Source organism: Grammomys surdaster, unplaced genomic scaffold (genome assembly GCF_004785775.1).
Source record: "Grammomys surdaster isolate TR1022 unplaced genomic scaffold, NIH_TR_1.0 266, whole genome shotgun sequence".
Lineage (NCBI taxonomy): Eukaryota > Metazoa > Chordata > Mammalia > Rodentia > Muridae > Grammomys > Grammomys surdaster.
The window spans coordinates 3,336,019-3,342,123 of NW_021604707.1; positions in this window are offsets into that span (position 1 = coordinate 3,336,019).

Genomic DNA, 6,105 nt, shown 5'->3' on the forward strand with positions numbered 1-6,105 from the left:
TATATATATATATATATATATATATATATATATATATATATATATATGTCTACAACATAATATATACAGACATACATGTGTTTATCTGAAAATATAAAGCTGTATTTGTTTATTGAGAATTTAACAGTTTGATGTGGTTTTTTTTTCTCTCAGCCCCATGCTTTCCAAGACTCAGACTCAGAAAGTATTTACAAATAACTTGGCCATAAAGATAGGCTCTTCTCTGACTAGATCATAACTTAAAGTAACCCACTTATTCTAGTCTACATTCTGCCACATGGCTAGTTACCTGTGCTCAGGTACCAGGTGTCTATTTCGTCTCATCCTCCCTGATGAATCTCTCATGTTGTTACCATCCCAGAATCCTTTCTGCAACCCAGGTGTACCAACTTCTATTCTACCCTTTGCTATAGGCCATGGATTTTTAAATTGATAGGTGATGTGTCCGTACAGTACACAAGATACTCTTTCTACAGAGAATGTTTGCAAATGTGGACAGTTATCATCTTCTCATCACTTCTCTGCCCAAGAAGTACACAGTTTGCTCTGATTTCATTGGGGCATTATTTTTTCACCTTTTTGAAATGTTTGCTTATTCTGATCACACTGATGGGTGTGCTTCCGTATTCTCCCAGGTATCTGAGTGGCAGCAAACACCATTTGCTCAGAGAACATCATTCTTTCATGCAGAAAAAACAATTTTCCCATTATTGTCAATATAGTCAGCAGTTACTTCTCATACCCTCTCCTAGTCATGATCAAAATAACAGCAATGGCTAAGTGATTGAGTTTCTCCTACACACCAGCCATAATGTTGTTTGCATACATTATATGGAGTCTTTATGATATAAATGATGTGGGGGGGGTGTCCTGGATCCTTTTCCCAGACTGAGTTCTCAGAACTGAAAAATGATGGACCCTAAATCTGTGACTCTAAATCTGTTTTTTTTCCCATGACCTCTGTAAGTTTGATAATTATGTTTCTAGATAGTTTTGATGTCTTTTAGATGTTGCTGTCAGAAGGAATATAGAAAAAAAACATATTTTAAAGCCCTAGTTGTTTAGTCACCGGTCACATATCCAGGTGCAATAAAGACATTTTGACATCTGTTGATTACATTTTTTTTTCCTGGAGAAATAAGTAATAGTCAGTGTTTGATGATACAGGTATACAGGAAGTTGGCAGAGTACACAAGTGGCCATCTTATGTGAATGTTGGCCATTTCTGTGTTGGTTACCATTGGCATGTTTTCCTCACAGGCCCATAGGGCCGTCCCTAAATTGCTATATTGTTCTTCGTAGTACAAGATATGATTCTGGCTGTACTTTGGTTTGTTACTCTACAGAAGAGAGGAAATCTCTGTTGTATCCCTTTTGTATTTATAATATTTATGACCCAGTGGTGGAAATAAGGACAGAGGTTGGATGATTTAGGTGATCACAAAATAATGAAGATGGTAACACATGGTATCCAAACAGAAGATCCTGGAAGTAGCTTCCTGCTCCTCACATGCAAATGCTTATAAGGATGGTGGAAGATTACTTGTGTCCCTTCACTGAATGCCATTATTACTTAAAATTACTTAACCTCAATCTCCCAGAAATTCAGAGTCTGAAACTAGCATCTGCACTCTCAAATTGAACGATATGCAGCCAACTTAAAACAAAAAGTCTTAACTGGTTTTGTGGAGACGGTTTTAGATTAAGTATCTGTATACAAGTGTGTGTCAGTGTTTCCGACTTCTACGGAGCTGAGCCTCCATGTGCATGACTTTTGTTTAAACGATAAACGCCATTAGGATCTCAAATGTAGATGTGATATTGTGTGGCTTGAGACTTTACAGGGATTTTTGGAAATGCTCTAAAAGCCCCCCTAAACCTCTACACTGCAGCTATATTGCTATTGTGGTGATATAGCCATTTGCTCAGCCCCATTTGTTCAGTGTAGGAATACTCTTCTAGACAACCCAAGGTGTCTATAGACCTTGGTCTCCTTGTGTTTGGAATGGTATTCTACCGAATTGGTAGGATCTGCCTTCTTCCAAGGGGAGCAGATCGTTGATAGTCAGGACACAGGTTGCTAGCTTGCCATCAAAGAAAAGAAGATAGACTTGCTTTCCAGGTATAATTAAAAAATAAAATCTAAATAGGACTAAGTAAGCTTCCTCAAGTCTTATGACTAACAGGTGAGTATATCAGAATTCATAGGAAGGCAATTTGATACCTAGTTCAGTGTTTTAAATCTCTCCATTGTTATTCCTACAGAAACCCTTAGAAAACATACTTACTGAAACATACGAAAATGTCATGAGGAGCACACAAGTTTTAAAGAGTCATGTTAGATTTGGGGATATTACGGGAATAGACCCAGAGATTTCTATATGAAATTACACACAGATGAGCAAGGAGGGTAGAGACTGGGAATTCAAGGGGAGGAAATTTCGAAAGGGATGGAGTAGTAAACAGGCAAACAGCTCCCTGAGAACAATTGAGCAATTTTACAAGTTCAGCTCAGGGTGATGGTATATGTCCTTAAGTTCTTCTTGGGTAAATACACAAAGTATTACCTAGGAGGAAACTTTTCTATATAATTGAGATCCAGTCTTAATTTGTAGAGAACAAGATGTCCAAGAGGCTCAGCAACTACACTTCTTAATAAATATTAATAAATGAGGGGGAGAGCAGAGAATAGAGATAGCATTGCTGTTTGGCCTTGGGACATCACACAGAACCCACCTCTTTAGTTTCAGTGTCCCGAGTGGATGAGATACTAGTTTTGCTGCATTGATTGCTGTTTCATAATATAAAATTTAATTATCTCTATTATTTTACAATAAGCTTTTCTGCCTTGGGGCCTCTGGCACCGCGTACGGTTAGTAACAAATCTAATAAATAAAGAAATAAAACGCTTCATTTCCTTTTCAGGAGGAAGTTGTGTATGCTCTGTATGTTTTGAGCTTAGGGGAGTTCGTGTGAACTTTTCTCAAATACATTTGTTCTTGGGCTCGCTGAGGCAGGGGCATCTTCCAGAAGAAGAGTTTCAGAAAGGCAGCCATCCCAGGGCTCCAGGATATTAAGCTATGGGAACCGTTGTGCTGCTATGTCATAGAGACTGGAGTAAGCACAACTGCGTCTCCACACACTCAAGGGGACCACTCCTTTCCCTGCATGCTTCTATTATTGGATTCCTCTTCATTATATTTGTTTAGCACATTAAAATTAAGAGTCCCGACTCTGATTAATCCTTCACCCACTTATACTTTTGTTTACCCAATTGTTTTCTTTAGAGCAAAGATTTCAATATTAGACAGATGCAGGTTAGCAGATACAAAACATAGCTTTGGAGAGATGAAAAATGCCATTGAGAATGTAATTGAAGTCAAACACTAAACCAACCGTGTACAATAGCCCAGTAATATGAGAAATAGATGAGATGTATTTATTATTGAGCTAGCTAGACTTTGGGGAATATGCAATAAAGGGTCTGCCATCTAAATATATACTGTAGTTCTCAACATCATGCATTTAATAAGCATTTTATAATCATAAATTATGTATATTCTCTAGGTCTGGCACTATTGAAGACAAGAAAATCAGAGAGAAACAGTCTGCTGTTTAAAGACCAATAAACCAGGAGTAAATATAAGAGGATAAGAAAAATTATATTACAAGATAGAATATAGAAGTCCCTGGAAAATGAGAAAAATAAAATTTTATTTAAAGACTGTATAGGATCTAGTAGAAGGATAGGAAAATCTTACAGAAAACACAGGGCTTGGAGTTGCCCTTTAAAAAACTCATGGATTTGCAATTGTGTGTGTGTGTCCATACAGTAGAAATGAATAGTTGAATATACAAATGAGTGAAGAAGCAATCCCAAAGAACATATTCAGAAGCTACCCTATATGTTTCAGAATTTTAAAAATGAAGAATGAGTCATCCAAAATATATACAAATATGAAACTAGAAAGAAAAGAAGATTTATAATAATAGTGATAAAATAATAATGGACCCCTTTAACACTGGGGAGAGGCAATGGATGCAACTAAATGTTCGACCCACAAAAATGGTTTCCAGGGAACTGAAAATGCTACATTCTTCAATGTGCTAGTTGCTTTATAAACACTGTTGAACATAGCTGAACAATTATGTGTTTATATGTGGTCTTCTGTGATTATGATATATTTCAAAATCAAAAGCTTAAAATATACAGAACATAGCTGGATATTTTTATTAATCTGATGAAAAAGAAATGAATTGGCTGCTGTGGAGGTCAAGCTATTTGGGGCAGTAAGATTGCATTAAAGCTCTATTAAACCTTATGAGATTAAAGTGACACTGTATGTACTTTAACATGCGAAAATGGCATTAATATCAGAGCTAATTTAGTATCTCTAGAGACTTAAAAAATAAAAATGGAAGGGTGATCTAAGGCTTTGAGAATTGTAAGGTTTGAATTTTTAAACCATGAAGACAACACCGGCTGCCATAATATAAAATATATATTATAGTGTTACTGAGGTATAGCATCCTCTGTTTGCTGTACATATTCTGAAGAATGAATCTCTAATGTGAGCATCTTTTTCAGCATGCATGATAACAGCAGATTGACCAAAGTGAACAGTGCGGGTAGATACTGTCACAATGGCAAAAGGATCCCAGGGAAGGTACCTCATAGTGTGAGGGAACTGGGAATCTACTCTGAAAGAAACGGAGTGTCATTTCAGTTTTGAGGAGTTCTTTGTTTTCACATTGATTCCTCTTAAGGCACTATCCTGGTAACCGAGTCACAGTAGGCTGGCAGGACTAGGAATCAGGCAAGAGTAGAAATGAGTAAGACTGTTCAGAAGCTAGCTTCAGTCAGGTGAGGGAGAGTATAGTTTGAGGCAGGAACTTCAATAAAATGATAAAATGGATCCAGATATAAGGCTTTAGAAAAATAAAAATATTAACAGGTAAAGAGAGTTTAAAGGAAGGGAAAACAGAGCCCTCATCTAAGATGGAGAAGGTGAAGAAAGAACATCGAGATTAGATGTGCATTATACAGGGGATATAAATAAATCTAGTTCAGAAAGACCTAAACTGCAACACGCGTTCTGGACTACTTATTCCTGATTTGACGTCTTACCTCTCTGTGTCTGTCTTCCATCTTAAAGGCTCAGAATCTTTCAAGAGAACCTATGGTGAATGTCTCTAGTTTTCATGATGATTTAGTCAGTACTTGCACAGAGGATGCCTGTAGTGTAACATCTCAGTCTTCTCCAGGTTTATTTTTTATTTTTTATTTTTACCTCCCTCCAAGTAATCAATGTGATGAGTTAACCATCACTTTTGCCCAGTAAAATTATTTGTAGTTTACTGTAAAAACACAGATATGGTACAACAAAGCAGTTATAACGTTATAAACATGCAATTGATTCTTCAGAATCAACAGAAAAATCCTGATACTTCTCTATCTAGTTGTAGAAATTTCCTTTAAATGTGCTGCCTATTCTGTCTTCCCATAGACATTCACATAGTGTCATGTCACATGAGTGTTTTCTCAAAAGAGAAGTTTTCTTAATCACTATATCTAAACTACCAGCTCTGTGACTTATCATGTCTTAAACTGCCTGGATTTCCTCCATTTACTCCTGTTATTCTGGAATATTACAGTTGGGTATAGATTACATATAATATTATAATTTTATGACTGGCACTAGTCCAAGATTTTTTACATGAAATCTCTTATCAACTGAGAAGTTTTTACATGACCCTGGAGTAGGTGTACTAGTTAGTTTAACATGTCAACTTGCTATAACCTAGAATTACCTGATATGCTGGTTAGTTTTGTAAACTGGGTGGGAAGGAGAGTCACCTGGGAAGAAAGAAACCCAGTTGAAGAATTGCTCCTATCACACTAGCCTGAAGGCAAGTCTGGAGGGCATTGTTAAAAAAAAAATTGATGATTGATGTGGGGAAGCTATTCCTAATAGGAGATCCTGGGTTTGTGAGACAGTTGAGCAAGACACAAAGAGCAAGGCATTTCTCCCTCCAGGGTCCTGGCTTGAGATTCTCTCTCTCTCTCTCTCTCTCTCTCTCTCTCTCTCTCTCTCTCTCTCTCTC